Here is a 22,349-nt window from a genome sequence, read left to right as displayed (position 1 = left end):
CCTGTCCACGCGCGGAATCGATATCTCACATATAGGGGAGAGAGATTCATAAAGACATACCGGTGTGCGAGCTCACTCTCTCTCGAACTGCAATAAAAATATTGAGCGAGGCGGCGGAATTTCATGGTTATAAGAAGTTTGCATCGGTAAGAATTCTAAGCATCGCTTGAATTTTTTCTACTTTTAGTGCAGTATAGATAAATATCAGGGTAAAAGTTGATATTTTCGATGTAAAACCGGGGATCGGATATAAAATAAATAATAATATCGAGAGATAGTTTCTGAGATTTATATGAAATATTTTTCTAAGTATCTACGTTAATGTCTAAAAAAAATTCAATTCGTATAACAAGTTTTTTAATTTTTTATTTCATAAATTTTTTAAAAACATTTTTGGTCAGAGATCATATCTTGTTGATCTTGATAAGTTTATTTTGTACACAAAGTATGTATTTATATCAAAAATTAATATTTGCTCACTCATTACTATAATCAATAACAAATAAATCAATACTACATTGGTTGACCACATGAATAATCAAGCATTTACAAAATCAGCTCGATCAGAGTTATATCGAGATTCAAAATGCAACGCACACACGTCGATAACGATCGCGTCTTGCCACTTGATCTCGCGCCCCTCCCATCTATATATAGAATCTACTTTTTCAAATTTTTTTACTTGAACCTCTGGGTTCTAAGAACCGTTTTTCATAAAACAAGCGTTTTTTAGCCATAGATGCTATAGCCTTCAATTAAAAAATTTGAAAAAATTCAAGGTTATGTATTTTGACCTGAAAAACAAGAAAAAAATTTTTCCAGATTTTTTAAAGCTTCATATCGCCCTAAAAAAATTATTTTCGTAAAAAAAGGGCGTTTTTCGGCTATAACCGCCAGAGTTCTGTCTGAAAAAATCTGAAAAAATTTGAGGTTATGTATTTTGATGTCAAAAATAAGTGGAAAAAAAAAGATCGGGCTTTTTATTGCATCGTAGCGCCGTATATGAATTTTCAAAATTTTCAGTGATTTTTTCTGAAGGCCTGAAGCAATTAAAAAATCTGAAAAAATTTAAGGTTATTCAGTTTATTAGAAAGTATTTTTGTGAATTTTTTCAGATTTTTTAATTGCTTCAGGCCTTCAGAAAAAATATAGATAGAAAATGGACGTTTATAGGGGTGGAGGAGGGTAGGAAGGGGGAGGGGGTCTAAAATGTTGGTTTTGGGACCTTTTTACCATGTACTATAACATAACAAAAGCGCGTCAAGAACGGTGACATACGAGCGCAGGTTTATTTAAAAAATTCTGAGCCTTATGTTACCGGCAAAACCCGCTTTTAGGCATTTCTACTTTTGCCTAAAAACGGGTTTTACCGGTAACATGTATACGCGCGTTACTATTTTCCTTCAATTCATCTCCAGCGCAGAGATTAATCCTTGACCCATAGGATTTTGCGATTCTCACTCTTGACGAACTATCTCTCTGTCTGTGCATCGTCCTCCTCTCCTTCTCTCTGCGGCATTGCTAAACCTCTTATACCCTAGCTACCCACCTCTCCCTTTATCGTAGAGAGTCAGAGAGAGAGAGAGAGAAATATCCAAAAGCTCGCCCGACGAGAGAATCGAAGGTTCTCTCTGTGCTGCGAAGGGACAGGCGCGTCCCTTTTTCAAATAGAAATGCCAACGCTGTGTATGAAAATCAATAAACCGATTATTAGTTGTCGGCCGCACACGTACACACACACACATGTTTATGTTATATACGTATACGTATATACCTTATAATACGCACGAACCCGTCGTCGTCGGTACTCTCCTCTCGGCATGCATGCGATGGTTTATTGTCGAATGCTAAACGGAGATTACAATTCGTTGTGCTGCGCAGACACACACATACACCCGATAGAGTTTGAAATCGCTCGTGAGGGATGATTCTGTCTGTCTCTTCTCCTCGTCTCCTCTCACCCTCTATAGCAAACAACGCATCTATGTATACACGTACGTTGAATAATAATAATAATAATGATAATAATAATAATAATAATGACCATGACGCGCCATATACCCTACGGTCGATAGGCTTGTCTATATATATACTACTACTACACGTGAAAAAGGTGATCTCGACTCTCGGCCAACCTATATACGTCATTCCCGACTATAACTACGCACGTATACGAGAGGATAGGAAATCCGTTCCATTTAATACTCACTTGACGATTCCTCGCGTATGTGTGCGTATACCTATGCTTATATTCCGCGCGACGACGAGATCGTGACTGCAGAGACGCGCGCGCGAAACGGATTCAAAAAGGAGAATCGAGGTTTCATGAAGATTCGTTTTTTTTTTTCTTCTAGATCAGAAACGTATTGTTTGAATTTCGAATGTACTCGGTTTAACAGCAGAAACTCTTACACGTGTAATAATAACAATTCGTATGTACACGCGCGTTTGTATATTGTTTGCAATAACGAGCTAGAAACATCCATGAAACATTCACATTTAGCAGCAGCCAGCCAGCCAAGGCTAATGATAAACTTGTTGTTGTACACCTGTCTGCCTCCGACTCTGCTGCTGCTGCTGCAGCAGCAAATTGAACTCTCTTGAGCCATCCTCGGCGGCAGCAGCAGCTAGCTCTGCACTGCTCACAATTGTAATTTACAAGTTAGCTCTCGCAGAGATTCTCTCGTCAATTTCATACGAAAAATCACGCGTTAAGAGCTTTTCTCTGCGCCTTAAGAGTATATAACGATTGTATATATACGTATTATAAAAAATGAATACGAGCTTCAACTTGACAAGCGGCTTAAAATAATGCATAGTTTTGTCGTGTACGAGAATGTGTGTGTGTGTGTGTGTGTATATCAGGGCGCTGCAAAATGCAGCAAGATGTACTCGGACGGAGGGCTACATCATTCAAGAGTTTTATCCACGTACTCCTAGCTGTGATTCTGAATTTCCTGTCCTCTCTACGTACGCGCGTATACACAAGGAAAATTATTTATACCGCCGAAGGATTATTCGCTCGATAGTTACGATCGTCCTCGGCCCGTAGCAGCATAGTAGTTTTTCTCCGATGATCGAATTTTCCCTCTCTCTAGTAACCTCGCTCTGATCGCGTAAGCAAGTTATATCCCTAGTGGTCGAAGCGATTACGCGCTTGCTCGATGCTGCGCGATCGCGCTAACTTTCGGATAACGAAATTTTTGGGGAGCTGCACGCTACTCATGCTATAAGGGCTTTAAGGCAAATCGCGTTAAATCGGACACGGATACATCTTTTGGCCGTTGAGCGATAAATTTTGCATTTTCGCAGTAACCACCATCGCTACTGCGTCGTGTTTATATACATCGACACGCTCGTATCCATGTTGCCGCTGCTAGCACATCGTCAAAGAGGAGACGAGCGAGAGAGAGAGAGAGAGATACATGCCTCACCTCCTGCGTTATCAGCCTCGAGGCTACTCTATCGAGTTCGAATCTTTCGCTTGGCGAGTCGCGCAACGCAGGCAAGGGAGGCAGGCGGCAGCCAAGCGCGTAGTATACACGTCAGGGTGAAATCGATCTAAAAATATAATCCTTTGCCGAAGCGGCAAGCTGCTGCTGCTGTTACCACCACTGCTGCTTGTATGCTTCCAAAGGTATGTGTGTGTACTAAACCGTTCATGCAAGCTTGTCGTCGCTGTGCCTCTCTCTCTCTCTCTTTGCTGAGCACCCTGCACCATATCTTTTGAAGCGCATACGTGTGCGCACGTGTACGTGTGTGTTAAGTCAGCCAGAGCATAGGGAATAATCCGTTTGCGGTTTGTGCCACGCTACGCGCATAATATTCTTACGCTGTACGCGACGTGACTCTTTTTCCCTGCGCGAAATACATGTATTTGTAGAGTTACAAGAAACTTTATATAGGCAGGAGCTTTACGCAAACGTCCGATTTCTTCGATTTCGTTATCAACTTCGATATTTGTAGCCTATAGCGACGCCGAGCCGTGTACTCATCATCCACTTTGACTTTTATCCTTCCCGATCGTATCGTTGTAAACATCTAGCAGCAGCAGCACGGTTCAAATACTCGAAATTCTTCCCCCGCAGCCTCTATGAAAATGGAAAGAAATGTAATTCGAGTTCGTTTAAATCGAGCCTCCTCTTTCGGATTTTTTTACTTCAGACTCACGACTCGACAGGATTGAGAGATAAAATATGATTCATTGTGATATCAGCAACCTTTACTCCTATATATAAGTATTCTATCAATTGTGAATTCCGTTTAAATTTTGCTCTATACTGCTGCAGCCGATCTCTCTGTATTATATAATACCTATTGCGACATAAGTGCGGTCGTCGTCGTTGCAGCGCCGCCGCCGAGAGGATCGCCAATATCGAACTGATATGTGCGGCATATAGCGTAATGGCATTCCTTAATATAACCCGGCTCGAGTTATGTCTTGGGTTTGTGAATTGGAGGTAAAGAGCGAGAGAGAGAGAGAGGAGACGTCGTGGCATTTCAATTCACCACCACCGAGGCAGCGCATATAGCTGGAAATGAACGATCCGCTCGATGGGTATTGGATCCCTTGTGTTGGACGGGGGTTGGGAGGAGGAGAAAATGTATGAATTACTCAAATTATCGTTATCCTTTGTCTTCGAGAAAAAAGAAATCGATTTTTTTTCTTATTTTCCGATCGTCCGTGGCCAATTCGTTTTATCGGATGGATTTCATTATTCATATTTTTCCCAACTCATGTTGCCCCTTTATAAGTTAATGATTTCTGCTACAAGCAAAAGAGGTAAAAAGAGTCATCGTTCGCACGACCATTGTAGAATCATCAATAAATCACAGTGTTGTCGCGCGTTCGCTACAACGAGCAAAATATTATCGATATGCTCTACACCTGCAAGTATTTATTTGCTCCGATCTCTCTCACCCTTTATATACTCCTCAAACTTATTTAATATGCTCGTTATACGGGGCGAAAGGTACGGTGGATGGCAGGCTTCGTTCAACCATAGAGAGGCAGCAGCAGACATTTATTCTGATTCTCCTCGAAAAGCAATTAAAGCCAGAGATTCATAGTTATGATCCTTACGCTTACTGCGCCAGAGCTAGTAGATTATTTAGAGCGCAGCAAGTGTATACCAGCATCGGCAGCAGCGGCATCAGCTCTCATCCTTCGAAGGTAGTAGCTGGGAACGGGCTAGAGACGCGTCTCTCTATCTCTCTCTCTCTCTCGCTCCCTTCAATATTGTAAATAATTTGAATTACAAATCTAAGCCGAAGCACACGAGAGTTTGTGTCATTGATTGGCATTCGTGTTTATCGATTGAACGCGGATGCGGATTAATAATCCAAGCTCTGTAATATCGATTGCGATGTGCATTATTAGCGGGACGCATTACGATTGGACTTTTGGTGTAAATAATCTATTTTACCTGACAAACATGGGGAGTGAGAAGCTGGTACTAGTACAGCTAGCTAACATAGCTTTCGATTTGTTTGTGATTTTCAATTATATCTGAATTTATTCATATTTTACCTTATTATGAGTTCGTAATAAACTTGCGATGTTCGATGTTAATGTAAACGTAACAAAGTTCTTTATATATCCGCCATGGAATTATTGTGCATTAGTGAAGCGACTCGGTCGCTGTCAATACCCATTGCATTATAGAAGTATTTTTTTTTCACTTAGCTTCGAATATTTTAAATAAAAAATGAATGCTTTCCATTACTTTCCGGCATCAGAAGAACATCGATTCTATTAGTACACTCTCGAACGTATTCATATTCATAAGCGAGAAATCGTATTTGCGATGCCAAAGATACAAGTAAATAGATATGTCTTCAAGATGATTTAATTAGAAATTCTGGCACCACAAAATTAATATCCTCTTGTTTCCGCCTACAAGGGATCAAACAGACAGGTACATACACACATGCACAGAGCAGAATTAATTCTGTGCTGAGGCATGCGCGCGCCTATCAAGTGCTCTGTATCGCTTGAAAGGCATATAATAATCTTAGCGGTACTGATGAGGCTTAAAATTGCCTTGTATGCATTATGCTGTCTTATTAAACCACTACACTGTATACAGCTATTTATTAAGCCCGCGTCGTAGTAGTCGTCGTCTGTATAATGTAATATGATGACCCTGGCGTAATTCGAAACTTCTCAGCACACTTTTTTTCTCTCCCTCTCTCTCTCTACTCAAACTTCGAAAAATCACGAGGCGCTGGCAGCGGCTTATTTGGCCCCTATCTTTAGCAAGATAGAGAGAGAGAGGAAAATCTCATAATTTTTAACGATCCTTCGTTCGTACACGTGCGTACGTACGTACACGCGCGCTTATATACACAGTAACCTGCCAAGTAAACTAGGACGCTCTCGTCTCGTCCCGCGAGTAGCAGTAGAGAAATGTGTGTGCAAAAAAAAAAAAAAAGAAAAAAAAACAGGATAAAACAGGGTAACATTTTTTTCCTACCCTCTCTTTCCACGCTGCTCGCGCTCGTGTAGAGTTTTAATTGGAATTCTTACGATAGTTTTTTCCAACTGTAAAAATGGGCGAGGGGCAGAGAAAGAGCCGAGCTTTTTTCCCTGATTCACAGACACAGACGCACGGGATAGAGGGAATGAATTCAGAAGCTCTTTTTCCTCCCGCACGTGTGTTATCGCACATACATACGGCGTACTACTCGATAAATATGAATCAGCGTTAAAATTAAGAGAGAGAATTGAGCACGCCGCGGCTCGTAGTTTTGATTAAATTTGCTCAACAAAATAACTCAATCGTAAGCACACTCGCGCGTGCACTCGAGTCCTTTCTAATTAAAGCTCTCTCACTCTCTCTCTCTCTTAGTTGCGCACACGCTCTGTGGCGGTGCCGTGCTTGGATTTCGCATTATCATCTTCGTGATCTATTTGACGGTTACACTGCCGCTACTACTGCTACTGTAACACCGAGAGCAGCCTAGATATATTTTGCTGCATTATGTACACTCTCGGGTCTCAGCGAGAGAGAGAGAGAGAGAAAGAGAAAGAGAGTGAGGTAAGAGCCGAGAGCGAAGAAAAAAAGCGCCGAGCTTGCGAAGAGACTAGCCAAGCCATTGACCTTCGACCGTCTGGGAATACGCGCGGCTATATACGATAAAGAAAGCAAAAAGGAATCGTAGAGAGAGTAACTGCGCGCACGGGGTTGGAACCTCGTGGAAGAGTTGAGCAAATATTTTTAAATAAAACCACGGAATCTTGAGATTTTCAGCTATTCGACTCTCTCTCTCTCTCTCTCCCGTACGTGCAAAGAAAGGAACAGGAGAGGAGGTCTTTGTCGAAGAGAGAGAGAGAGAGAGAGAGAGAGAAAGCCAGCCGCTTGTAGACATACTTTTTATTCATTAGGTGGTGTGTGCACGTTCTATAGCCCCGGCTCTGATATATAAAGAGCGCACGAGAGATAAAGGGCTAAAGGAAATAATAAAAAAAAAAAAATCAAAACGGCTACCATCGCTATACGGGGAAAGGGGTCGACGACGACGACGCGATCGACCTATCTTAATATATAATCTGGATATAAGAGTAGAGAGAAATCCAATGCATGTATCTATACCTATCGTCGCTCGCTCGTGCGCGCGCTTTTTGGCAGTGACGCATGTCATCGAGCTAATAAAAGCTTTGGCCCGTGTTCTTGCGGTTAATGTTCGATTTTGCGCCCCTCTCTCTCCCTCTCTCTCTCTCTTTCGGTTAGTCTGCTCGCTGCTGCTGATCCCTATGCGTATACGAGAGTGTACGTATGTGTATGTAAAAGCTGGTTAAGATAATTTAGCCCAGCTATATTGGCTATCGCGGACACACAACACAAATAAAACCTAATCGAATCAAATCGTATTTTCTTGCTTTTCATTACCTGCTATTGCCTTTAGGGCGCCGATACTCACGACGAGTACACGTATACATTTTCTTGTGCTTACAAACGCGCGTTAACCGGAGATATCTATATTTTACACAGAGCCAAAAAGTTTATTTAATGCGCCTTCGGCACTTGCGGAGAATCTCTCTATCTGTCTCGCTCTCTCTCTCTCGGTAAACCTAATTCTTTTTTTAAACAAAAGAAAACTGTGTAACTTACGTACACAGCTGCTGCTGCAGCAGCCCGAGTTTATTTAAAGTTCGCTGTTCGATCGAGCGAATCATCGTTTAATTCGTTTGTGTGTGCGGTGTGTAGCAGCATGGTATATCCATCCATCCATGTGCGTGTGTGTGCGCGCGTGTGTGTTAAAGCATCGATGGCCGACTGCCAAGACATACACACGTACAAAACTCCGCTATAAATACCAATGCTGCTGCTGCTGCCGCACGCCACACACGATCCTCTATATACGTTTGATACTTTGGCTTCGGTTCCTTTTTTCTTTTTCAATTTTTCTTTTTTCCTCGACTCGATCCTTCTGGGACATTCCTTGCTCTCTCTCTCTCGACCTCTGTGCTATGTACACCATTTTTGGCCGAAAAAGATATTTCCCAACTACGTAGCAGCCATAAGGGAGGACGGGGATGGTATTACACGTATGGCTGCCTGATACAGACATTCATTTTCGCTTGATTATTTTTTTCCTCCTTTTTTTTTCGCAGTATATATATCCACACAACGTAACCACTCGGCTTCCAAGACCACTCATGCATGATAATGCCTACTCGTCGATCGCAAGACGCGTACGCGCGCGCGATCATTACCAAAATTAAAAGCAGCAGTCGAGTCGTCTCTTTCCGAGTAGAAGAGGGAGAGGGTGGGTTTCGTTCTAGCGTAAAAATTCCGAGAGGCGCAGCCTAGCGGATCGATAGAGCATTTTCATTCATACTTCAACGTAATATTGGCGCAGCTAACTATCTTCTCGTCACCGTGAAATGGAGCCCAAGAGAGAAACGAGCATGACAAGTCGTCTTTTTTGTCATACGCAGACCAGCACAACGCGTAGCAGGCATAGATATGTATTCCTGCAGCGCGCGAGAAGAAGTAGCGAAGTCTGCTGCTGCTGCTGTGCCGCGCGTTTATTGGACGTTATTAAATATATAAAGCTTCCTACGTACGTACCTACCTACCCCCAGGTCTATATTCTTCCAACTTGTAGCTCTCCGAGAGACGTTAGACGAGAGCAGAGCAGAACAGAACGTGTACATGTGCAACCCGAGCTATACTACTACTACTATACTCACTAGTGAAAGAGCCCATCCAGTATAAGGCCGCGTACCTAGTGCAACTGCAGCCGCTCTCGCTCGCGCTCGCTACGGCCTGAAACTTTTGCTGTCGTGTCTGATAACTTTGCCATATTCTCCTGAAAGGAGTTTATAATAGTGCCGCTGCTGCTGCCACTGCCTGAGAAGGAAAGAGAGGAAGAAAGAGAGAGAGAGAGAGAGAGAGAGGCAGGGCTGAGTGCCTGGAATATATATCTACTTGCATGGTTTCTCAAAACTATATACGATAGTATGCCGCCGCGCCGAGTTTATATACCGTGAAAATACGTTTTAGTTAAGAGTTTTCGGGCTCGCGCGCCAAAATATATTATTATACGTTTGCATGAATGAAAAATATTTCCCCGCTCGCTCGTACATGCACACCTGTAAAAGTTTGGGGAAAACTTTTCCTTTTTCGTAGCTACAAAAACACGAAGACAATATAATGACGACGCGATCGAAGAGCTCGCGCACGAGTCAAAACTCGATGCACACGAAGCTTATTAAACAGGTGTCGCGCGAGCTTTTAATTTATGCATCCGCTCGCGAGATTTTAAGTATAAACGAGAATTTGGCGCGACGAGTGCACGCGCGAGTTGTTTCCAAACGAGTTTATCGCACTTCGCGCCGCCGTGCGTCTTATTGCGATTCCTCCCCCCGTACAGCGTCAATGACATTTTCCGGGTCTCCGAAAATGTGTCCAGCTTCCAAATCCCATTTACGCTCGGATGCGTAGACGCATCAAGGAAAGTGTTTAGGGTGAAAATTTAATTATACGAGTTTACGGTGTTTAATCGAGCTTTTCAAGCATTTCCAAATAAACAAACAATCAGATTCTCTGCTTCGAGTATTCAGTCATTCAACAACTGAAAAAAATTGTAGAAACTTTCGTTTCTTTCGCCGTTATCTCGCATAAACTTGTTCTACAAGGGAAGATTTTTTTTTTAGATTTCCTGCTCGAGGATGGAATCTCTCTCGTCTACAAGCCAGATAGAGAGCGCATGTAGCATGTTACGCAGGTACAGGATAGGTACGACGAGGGAGTCAGACGTACACTCGTGTATAGGTGTGTATGCATGTGCACACGAGTAGTATAGCACGAAACGAAAGAGGAGGAGACGACTACGACTACGACGACGCGCCTATAGTAAACAAGGTAGAGAGCGAGAGAGAACCGTCGCGACGTAAGTTAAGCGGCAAAGTACCGTCGGGTTAACGCGATTTCAAACGCTGCCAGGCAAATTCGACAACCGCCATTAGGAGGACACGCCATGGCTCTTAGAGCACAGCGAGAGAGAGAGAGAGAGAGAGGACGACGAAACAGATTCTTGCTGCTGCTTCTCTCCCTCGCGCGAGCACATATGTGTGTATGTGTAGCACGCATATGTATAGATATATAGGCCTGCGAGTTTGTGCGCTCGCACAGACTGTGCGAGATAGAGAGTTAATTCTATATAACGTCGAATGTGTGTGCGGCGCTTCGAGCTTGCGTATCAGACTAGTGTGTGTGTGTGTGCGAGTGAGCTTACTCTGCCGTGCATGTCACCGTTCTTCAATTAAGTGAAGTCTGGCGCTCCTCGCTCGCTCGGGCGACGGCGGAGTTCTTTTCGAAATTGTAAAACTGCTGCTGTGTCGAGCTGCGAGGCAAAGAGAACTCTGCGGAATATTTTATTACCCAAAAATTTGGCTTTTGTAGATGTTAATTATGACGATAGATGATCCTAAAATACTAAATTTAATAACACGACAATGCGAGTGTCCATATTTTAATTCGAGGGACGATTTTAAGTTTTAGCTAAAAATGAAGCTTAGCTGGGCGAAAAATTGAATGGATCGCAAATTTGATTAGTAAAAACTTTAAAATAATCGATCGAGTAAAATATATATACTGATCCTAAAACACTGTCGAAAGAGAAAATATTTAATTATCACCACAGATCGATTACGGTCCATTCCAACCGATTTCGAAATCCAAGATAAAAGCCCGCCCAGAGATGTTCCGCTTGTACCTGTCATTCGAAAATGCTTGACAACTTTGAGGACAACTAATTCTTCACTTAGTTTGATGACCTCTGTCCGCAATTCTACCAAAAAAAAAGAAGAGAAAGAAAACGCCGCTCCATTTATTTTGCCGCTTTAACTCTTCCGATCTCTTTCTCTCCCGACTGTGAGATTTTTAATTGAAAAAAATTTAATTCCACATGAACAATGAACCTCGGCTGCCGCTCTCTTACACTCTATATTATTTCCTCTTTGTATTCCTCGAACGAGTCGTATAGCTTGGCTGAATATTGAAAAAAAGATATGAAAAACGTTGTTGGCGAAAGCGAGTATAGACGTCGCGAAAATATTCTTTGAAATTATTACAAAAATCTATACATATGAAAATGCTGCAACTTTTACGTTATTATTTCACGCGTAAAAAGAAAGTACGTGCGATGATGCTTGTTCGCTTCACATATATTTCCCTACATAAAATTACTGCTTACGTTAATGATATACAAAAAAGATTATTTTTAAACATAGTTTTTGAGATTTCCACGGAATATTTCATCCAAAAAGTTCAGAGCGTGCCTTCATTTTATGGTTTTATTTAGACATGAACCTGGATTATTAAACAGATAACACAGGCATCTTGGAAAACGTAATATAATAAAAAATTTTTACTTTTGCCTAGCTTCGGCATCAGTAAACACTTTTTTTCCTTGCAATTTAGAGTTCTTGAAACTAGATAGAGACGTTTTCGAATAAACTTTCAATTAGTTTAAGAAGCCATCAAAAACGTGGATCAATTGCGCGCGTCCTTTTCGAGTAATTTGCGTTGTTGAATGTAAAGCTCCGATCCAACAAGAAGTCAAGCGTTCTATTCTGTTCCTCCTCTTGGAAAATGGGTGAGGATCAAACTTCAAGGAGAGTTTTCTCTCCACGTATTTAAATTGCAATTGAAACCTATGTCATTCGTTCTCAAAAGCTTTCTAATTTACGAAAATGATTTTGTAATAATTTTGCAATCGAAATTTACACTTGGCTTGAAAACTATGAAATTCTAGTACATTTATCATTTATCTAGTACATTCTGTATATTTATTTTAAATTTAATTGAAAATATTTATCGCGATTTGAAATCGTGAGTATCTTAAATTTATATGGTAATGTAAAGAAATAAACCTGAAACAGATTAAAAAAATTCACTCTGCTGCGCGATAAAATTTATTCTTATTCCGCAATTACGAGTTTACCTTGATCATAAAAGTTGAAGCAAAAAAAATGGATTGACCTGCTTTATATCTGATATAAATAAATATAAAGCTCGCACGAGCACGCGAGTAAAGTATGAAACTCAAAATAAGTACACGCGACGAGAAAAAAAAGGGATCAAAATTCTTTGAGCATCGGGGAAAACGGTGCATAGGCACATTTTGTAATATAAAATGCATTCGAGCGGTAAAACAAACAAAACGAAACAATAGGGAAACGACTGCTGCCGCCGCCGTTGCTGCTACTGCTGCCACCGCTGCGACTCTGTTGCTCGGTACCCTAGGGCATTAATTAGGTGCTAGCCATCCCAACCGCGCTGCGCCGAGAGTTTTCGACTTTTTATTATAATTAGTCGTCGCCCTCCGCCATCGCCAACGGGCCTCTTTATGATCCCTTTCACCGATTCGGAAAAAAACTTTTTGCTCGCTATATTTCGCGGCTGTGTCTTTTATCACCTTTATAAATGTATCATGCGAGCAGTCGAGTGGAAAAATTAATTACGGATTTTTTGCATGTGCAAACGCCGAGATAGGTGGAACGCGTGTAACGTGACAAATCGATTTTATTTGCCCTTTTTTTTGTATTATTAATTTTTATCTCTCACGGTGTATTTCATTTTTAACGAGATAAAAATATTCTACAACTAGCTTATTTATTTTTAATTTTTAGCAAAGCCTATTAAATAATCCTTGATTATTTTTCACTTAGTCACTTGATGTTACATTTTGCATGTTATTAAATCCTAATTTTAATCCCGAATCCTAATCCTTAAATTTCATGTTATGTAGTGTACTTTCCCTAATGATTGACTTTCAACTAGTAAATAACCACTCTTGAATATGCAACTATTTTACTTTTTCCGTGTTATGTCATAATAGCTCTTTCTCAACTTATGATCGATAGTTGCTCTTTCAATTATTTTTAATGACTTAGTGTTGATGTGTTCACGTTGCATTACTCAAGGTTTGATACCACTGGTTAATGTTGGTTTGTAATTATTACAGAAAAACTAATTGTCAACGAAACTTAAAGTGAGTAAGATGGAATTCAATGGTTTATCCAACTGTGACATCAGGTAATTTTACAATTTAAATCAAAACATATGAGAAAATTTTAACTTTTTACTCATTTTCATGGTATTTATTTCAGAGTGAAAGAGAAACCCTGTGATGACGATTTACAAGACGTCCGGTCTCAAAGAAGAGCGCGTCGCGCTCCACCTGGCAAGTATGACAGGAACTAAGTGACGACACACCGCTCCTTATTTTATTACAGATAATTCGAGAACGTAACGGCAATAATGAAACCAATGAAATGTAAATTAAAGTTAAGTGTAAAGATGTGAAGCCCAACGTGAATTTATTGAAAGTCAAGAAAATTGACGACTATTCTCAAAATCACTCGCAAAATATGAAATGTATCGATGATTACAAAATTCGAAACATAATTAAGACTGAAACTGCGAACAAAGTGAAAAAAGAAATAAATTTCAATTCAAACTGCGAAATTGACAAAAATAATGAAAATAGTACATTGCTGCTCTAGGCCGCGAAATGAAATTTTTATTACAATTTTGGTGTAGTTTTAATGATATGAGATTGTCTCTATATATCATATACACATTAGTGCTTATTAGGCATTTTTCCCGTATAAGTTTGACCGTGAGGGGACAGACATGTTTAGGGTATTCCTGTGTATTTAATTATGCTGAGGGAAGTGAAGTCATTCCTGAATGTACTCCCATGAATTTCCAATGGTTTTTTGTGACACGGTACCGTGAGTACTGCTTGATCGATCGTTTTGAAAATTTAGGGAGTTGATAAGGGGAGCTAGGTGAAGTTCTGATGACTTATAATCTCGATTGTTATCAGGAATTGAAATTCTCGTGCTCAATGTGTCGCACGCCATCTACCCGAATCCAACGACCAATCGCAATACTTTTATTTCGAATTCACAACCAAATCATCGTTGTTTTTTTTAAAGTAAAAAGATATATTTTGTAAAATTATGATTTCTCCGCATACATCGCAAGTATGTGTAAGCAAGTTGGGCTCCTGGATGAATGATATTTTCATTGCAATTTCGGTAAAGTTTCAATGACATGCATATGCCTATATTATATGTACGTCAGTACATAACGGCGTACGTACACATAACTGTATACGGTCAGTCGACGGTGTAAGAGGAAAATACAGTTAGGCAGCTATCACAATCGCAGGTACAGCTCGCTATTCTGCGAGTAGTGTGTAAGTCGCTGGCGAGGAATTTCTCAGTGAGCAAGTGTTTACAAATTATATCCGTAAAAGTGTGTAGGTGAATTTGAGGTACAGCGTTGCCTACTCGAGGCGTTTAACCTGAAATATTTTCTCGGTGCAAATCGTGAAAATTTACATTAATCACGTATTATATTCAGCGAGTGATGAAAAGTAAAGAGGATATAGTAAGGTAAGAGATTTTTCGTATATACCATGATATTCTTTGAAGTGATTGCGTCATTAAATTTGATTGCTCTGTAGGGTAAAAAAGGAGCCACAGGATATCTGGCCAAATGTAGGCGACGATCATAATTTCGATCCTGTGGACTCTGTCAAAGTCGAAAATGTTGAAACGTCCATGTTTAACAACAAACCAGTGAGTTTATTGATTCAAATTATGTTTTAATTTTCCACCATCAAAAACTAATGCAATATTTTAATTTTAGGAAAATCAAGTGAATCGAGTTATGAAGCTATAGGATAAATTAGGTACAGAAATATTCGTAGATATCGAGTGTAAATATGTTAAATCTGAACTGAAGTCATTATCGACAAACGTTTGCAAAACGGAGTATAAGGATTATACAACTATTGTGAAAGTAGAAAACCAAAATCAGATTAATTACTTGGATGAAAAAAGTCTCATAATTTTGATAAAAAAAGAATTCGATTATCATAATAAATGTAAAATTCAAGTAAAACCTCAATTGAAAATTGATAAACATAAAATGGTAGAAATATTTAGAAAAAATATTCTAACCAAATTATCACACAAGTGCAAAATATGTCGCAAAACATATACACGACAAGCAAAAGGGTAATCTCAAAACTCACATAAATGTTGTACATTTTCTCAATAAACCCTTCGAATGTGAGATTTGTCACATATCATTTGGACAGAAAGAAAATTTTACAACTCATATTAATACAGTACATTATTGTATCAAGCCCTTCGAGTGTGATATTTGTCACAAATCATTTGGACTAAAAGTAACCTCAAGCGTCACATAAGTGCAGTACATGATCATAGCAAACCTTTCGAATGTGATATCTGTCATGAATCATTTGGATACAAAAGTGTCCTCAATAAGCATATAAGATAAGTACATGATAGTATCAAACCATTTGAGGGTGATATTTGTCACAAATCATTTGGAAAAGGAAGTACCCTCAAGACTCACATAAATGCAGTACATGATCGTAGTAAACCTTTCGAGTGTGATGTTTGTCACAAATCATTTGGTAAACAGTGTAAACTCAAGAGGCACATAATGACAGTACACGATCGGAGCAAACCTTTTGAATGTGAAACAAATCATTTGGACGGAAAGATTATCTTCAAACTCATATTAATAAGTACATGATAGTATCAAACCCTTCGAATGTGAGATCTGTCACAAATCATTTGGACGAAAAGATTACCTTAAAACTCATGTAAATTCAGCACATGATCGTATCAAATCTAATGAATGTGAGATCTGTCACAAATCATTTAGATACCAGCTTATACTTAACATGCATATGAATGGAGTTCATCATCTTAGTTGATCATCTAATGTTTAGTTTATTCCTCAAAATTTCAATGCAGTGAAGATTTTTCCATTTACATAAGTGCTTTATGTAATTTTGGAAAATTATTTAACAAGTAGTAAATAGTCATTTTGAATAATAAAATATTTTAAACTGATATTTATTTCATTGCAACTGTTGTCGGATAGAAGGGAGAACCATATTTTCTGGTGCAATGAAGAAATTTTTCTTGGAAATTTTTTTAAGCAAATTAATTATCCGACACAGGCTGATTACTAAAGCACAAAAATAATTTATTATCGTTGAATGGAGGTCCACGAATTTCTGCACCATAAAAATTGGTTCTTACCTAAACTCAATTATAAATTCTCTTCATTTCAATTGACTTAATCCCTATTCGGTATGCTTATAAAAAATCCTTGCCTCAATGCATGAATTATTTTTAAACTTCACATACTGACTCCTATAACATGTAAAAGACTGAAAAATGCATTTGCTGCTAAAAAAGTCCCTATAATATAATCTTATAATAAAAAAGCAAGTAATAAAAATTTAGGCCACTCGATACAAAGGATGCAGTGTATCTAATGATGAACGAATATTCTTAACTGCGTACCATAACTAACTACGTCACAAAACTTTTAATGATTAATCATGATACTTTCTTGATGCAATATCAGGTCATCTGTCAATTTCTTATCTCACAAAGCAATTTTTTTCTAATTTTTAAAATTTCTTTTTGGGTTACTCACATGTAAATTAACATTATATTCCATATGTTTGAACAAATCAATACACAGCTACAAATGCAACTCATCCGAACACGCGATTTGTAATGTGTTAATAATTTAGTAACTTTTCGAATTATAAAGCATATTCACGACGTTATATGTGAAATAATCTATTATAGATGCGAGTGCTTTGTTCAAGTCGCCGTAATATATTTGTATTTAAAAATATCGAATAATTCGCGCAATCGCAATCGATCGAATTCCAATGAACAGCCGCGAAATTCTGTTCATGCGAAATTTTCATGGCACTCGCTTCATAGTTAATAGACCAGGAGAGAAAGAGAAAAGTGAGCGAGGAAAAATCTGATACCGCCGAATCACGTGGTAGAATATGATAAAAAGCTACACCGATTTTATGAAACCAAAAAAAAACTTGAATTATATACAGTTCGCTCTCGGAGTATACGCGGAAAAAATATTCGTTTTATTTTTCTCATATTTTCATGATTACCTTCTATTACATTTTGAATAGATCATAAGCCATCGCTTTTTCAAGAGCAAAGATTTCCTGTTCTGTACTAATGTAACGGAAGCTCGCGGCACGTATTCCACTTATTTCTTGCAAGCTCGCTGTCGCCTAGTGAGAAAAGTAACGCGCGCTTTGTGTGCTTCGTTTCGAGACCCGTAACCCGCGTGTACAATTACCGCGTGAATCTCTATATATTTAGCTCGGTGCCACTAACCAGCTTTTTATTTCATAAATAATTGTGCGTTATAGTGACATTTAACTCTCATTACCGAGTGCGGTGTAATCTATCAAACTTTTCTAAGCATAAAAGCTCGCGCTGTGCAGCAGCAGTTGTACCGGGGAGAGCACGATCAACTTTGAAAATGCACGTAGTATACGGTATAAGCGCAGCGCTGCTGTGCACGAGTACGATGACCTTGATGCGGAGGGTGCCTGCCTTTCTCTCCTTTTTGTTTTTCAACCGCAAAAGATTGGAGTAGACGCGAAGAAAAAGCTCTGCTGCTCTTCGTGGGAGAGAGAGAAAAAAAAAGAGATGAGGGGTAACTGCACGCGGAGTGTACGTAAATATCAAGCACCTCGCGAGGGAGGGGCAGGACTGTATACATGATATTGCGCGCTGCGAGTCGCGCAAAAGCATCTGCTGAATGCAATTTTTAGCCTGCGTTGATTCTTGATCCACCCCCGTCATCGTCGCAGCGAGTAGAGAGCGAGGGAGATCTGTAATTTCAGGAAATGCCATGGCAATTTTTAGGAGCATTAAGAAAACATTAGCCTGACTTTGTGTCGCCGCTACCCTCGCGCGTTTTATTTGCACGGCTCTTGCGGGGCATACTTACAGTGTACATTATTACGGTTTTTTTTTCGTTTCACGAGTAGCGCAAATCCTTCGGTGTAATATCACCTTCTGAAAGAAGATGCAATCAGTAAAACACACACCCACACACAGACGTCTAATCGTAAGATTCTCAATCGAAACACAGGACATAGAGAATATGTATAGGAGCTTGTACACGAGGGATCCTGCGATATTCATTTCTCTCGCGTCGAGTATCAAGGAGTAGCAGTAGCAGGTAGCACCGCACCCAGCACCATCAAGCTGCGGCTGCACGAGATCGCGTCATCCGCTTCCTAATTCATGTAGCCCCCCACCGCGCGTTCATGGTGCGTTACTGCAGCGGCAACGGCTCTTTGAGCTTGTGCAAGCACCGAATGCAGCAGTAGTAGGTATAGAGCGACAGATTGATACTGCGCACTCGGCTTCCTGCCGCTGCAAACGCGAATTAGATCTCATATTCGCTTGCGCGCGGCGGCCCTGGACAAAGTTTCATTATTAATGGCGAGCTCTCGAGAATCGTTGGCAGAATAGTTGCCGCGCTGCCGCTATATACCGCTCGTGCTGGTGTAGGGCTAATCACGTTAAGGCCACCGCCACGGCCCGACGCCGTTGCTGCTACCGTCGTCTGTAGTGCAATACAGTAACTCAGAAGTGCAGTAGCGCCTCTCTTCTCTCTCTCTCTCTCTCTCGCTCTTACATTAACTCGATTCAATCTGATGGAAAGCATCAATTTTTCAACTAATTTACTCTTGACGCTTGGCGCGTACCTCACGCAGTCTGCTGCTGCTGCTCAATATTTATATTGAGTTGCAACTATCGAGAGAGATAGAGAGTGAATTACATTCATATTACATGCGTGAATCGCTATCCCGTGCAGCGCGCGCGCGCGCGCGCGACAGAGAATATGACAATTTTTTTTTTCATTTTTTTTTTTTTTTGTATCTTTTTCTACCGCATCCGCTCGCAAAGATCGTAGTATTAAAAGTTTGAAAGCTGCGCGCACGGGGTCAAATTGAATTTCGTACTCGTCCCTGCCCCTACTACGAATTCATCGTGACAAACGCAGGCGAAAAGAGGGCTGCTGCGGCTCTTTTTACAGGATCCCCTTCCAAAAAAGAATAAAATCCCATCGGCCGATCGCGCGCAAAAGCTCTGCACTCTGCGGACGCGTATACCACCGCGGCGATGGCTTGTATCGGTACACGCTCAAGAGACAGACAGAGAGATAGAGAGAGAGAAAAGAAAAAATCTCATCCGAATACGCATCCGCAGGATACGCGCGTGGAGCGCGTATTTTCACTCTTTCTCTCTGTCGTCTGCATATACACATCGACGGCGAAGCGCGACTAACACGGGGGGAGGGTCGCGCGCGCGTCGTGTAATAACATTTTATGTACATGGTTCGTACATATATGTATATACGCGGGGAGCAAAGGGGATGACCTACATTTTACGATGTATGCGTGTGTTTTATAGATACGTGTGTGTCATGTATGTGCATGTGTCCCTCTCTCTCTCTCTCTCTCTCTCTCTCTCTCTCTCTCTCTCTCTCTCTCTCTCTCCGTTTGAGTGCCGTTGCTGCTGTGTCATAGATGCGAGCGAGAGAGACGCGATGTGCATTATATAGCAAAGCGGTTGAAACGCGCCAAGAGAGCTTTTACTGCGTCAGGAAATTGAAGGACGCCATTTAGCCGTGAAGCTCGCTCGCGCGTATACACGTTACAAGCTCGCGTCCCGCAAAAGTTATATACTCATTATAGATTTTTCGCTTCGCGTCTCTCGCTCCTGCCATCGCTCTGTTGTAAAGCTGCTCCTGCCTGCTGTGTCAAAATCGAAAAATATGTAAGAAAAGCTCGACGTTTCAATGCAGCTCGAAGCCTGCCGCACAATGTGCTGCTGCTGCTGCTGCGGTTCATAAAAGGGACTCTTGCAGCAGTGCTGCTGCTTGCAAACTCGCGAATAATCGCCTTTTTCTCGCGTATCTATCAAACTTGTCGATAGCTCCAGAGCTTCTCCTCTCTCCTCCCTTTTTTTTCGTTACGTTCTTCTCTTTTGACTCTTTTTTTTTCTCTTCTTCTTCGTCTCGGCGTGGCTGATTTTTTTTTTTTTTTTGAGAGAGAGGGCTTGTAAAGCTCTTTCAATTGTCATTTACAATTGAAGCTCCTTTTTTCCCTCTCTCGCATGCTCGCGCGTAAATAAGTCTTCTTTTTCTTTGGTCACGCTCAGCTAGCTCTCTCGGCTCTCTCTCTTCTTTTTGTCATCGCTGGCGGCAATTTTATCTCTCTACTCCAAAAATACCGTCGAATAGATTTATATATAGGAGGAGAGAAAAGGTACGAGAATGAGACATCTCTAATTTTGGTCCCGAAATAAACGCGCGCGGGGGGAGGAAATCCTTGAAAAGCCAAAAACGTGGGTATATACGGGTGCGTGACTTTAGAGCGAAGAACCGGTGGAGACTAAATTCAGCGCGCAGTGCACCGTGTGGCTGCTCGCCATGATTGACGTATGAAACGAATTCGCTCGCTGCATTTAGAACGAATTCCGTATTTTGGGGGGAGGATCTTGCAAACTACGAATAGCCATATCATATTGGTGTAATCCAATTGGCGAGACGGTAGCAAATTTATTCACGATCCCTGTATCCCTTTCTCTTTCTTTCTCTCATCCCCTCAACTGACATTATTACTGTGTCTACTATTGCTATCATATTTACTAATTAATGTTATCGTTACTACTTTTGCCTGTATTTTCCCGAGCTTTTCGGTGCTCGCAGCACCTAAGCGGAATAAAAACGCGTTAAATCAATCTCTCCCGAGTAACCTAAATAATCATTGCTTCTCTATATATGATCGATCGATATTGAACAACAATCGTCATAACTATCGACGCCCGAGCGCGAACTTATTGTTCACGCGCGCATTTGAATGACACGTTGGCGCGGCAGTTGGCAGCAAACTTATTATTAGAAACTCTATAAAGGCTTTGTGCGCGACATTTATATATATACACAGCGTAACTACGGCGTGCATGTGCACTGTTCAAAGTTTCCTATAAGTTCATCGACAGCTCTGTCAATGATTATTTTCACATAATATATTATGCATACAACAGAGCCAAGGCCTTCGTATGTATTGCACGCGCTCGCATACGTTATACGTAGCATAAACTGTTAGTTTTGATTAATCGTACACAAGCAAGCAAGTGTGTTCGTGTGTGCGTGTGCCTGTGATTTTCCATACGCTTTCCATGAAACGCAGCTCGTTAGCCACTACTGTATGGTAGTAGCACACGCGCAAGTCGTTATATAGTAAAGCTTGTCCCGCCTGTCTTCATTAATTTGCATTTTTCGAGCCATCGCAGTGCCTCGAGAGCGCGTACCCGGACACCTATTTACATCGATTTAATGAATAGATCGTATCATCGATCAAATGTACATCGATGAAAATTTTACACGCGTCGAGCCTTACTGCCGTGCCAGGGGTGTCCGAAGTATCGTTGTGAAAAGCTTGATTAATGAATTTCGGTGTCCTGTGTAAAGCGCTGCGAGATAGAGACCAACTTCGTCTTGTTACCAGATTTTTCGGGCACTCGTGCAATTAGTTTCTCGGGCGGGCAGCGGTGCTCTGCCGAGCTATATAGCATACGGGGTATCTGTTCGCTAGGAAAAAGGACCGAAGAAGAAAAAGACCGTGGGTGCTTGCCGAGCTGTCAATCAAGCTGATTGTCGAGAACCGAGAGCAAATTGCAGTTTTACGACGTTACGGCTTTGTTTGTGCAGTCTCGAGGCAAAAATCTTGTTGAACTAATTCTCTCGCGAGCTTTCGCAGAAAAAAAGGGATAAAATAAAAAACACATTGCGACGTCACTTCGGTATTTTAATAATTTTAAAAGGTTTTATAAAACGCTACTTTTTTTTTGACATTCTTGAAAATCTCTATACTCGCGAGCTTATTGCAAAAAATATTTTAACGACATTATAACGGCAAAAGGG

The 22,349-nt window shown here is 40.7% G+C and overlaps 1 protein-coding gene across 5 annotated transcripts in view; it reads left to right on the top strand.

Annotated features, from left to right (window-relative positions):
* The window catches only part of LOC106656529 (poly(rC)-binding protein 3), a 145,823-nt gene that overhangs the window by 10,143 nt on the left and 113,331 nt on the right, over nucleotides 1-22,349 (top strand). The gene's annotated exons all lie outside the window — the stretch shown is intronic.

This window comes from Trichogramma pretiosum, unplaced genomic scaffold (assembly GCF_000599845.2).
Source record: "Trichogramma pretiosum strain Unisexual culture from Peru unplaced genomic scaffold, Tpre_2.0 scaffold20, whole genome shotgun sequence".
Taxonomy (NCBI): domain Eukaryota; kingdom Metazoa; phylum Arthropoda; class Insecta; order Hymenoptera; family Trichogrammatidae; genus Trichogramma; species Trichogramma pretiosum.
Note: the sequence above shows the minus strand (reverse complement) of the source record. Positions and strands in the feature narration are given on the sequence as shown.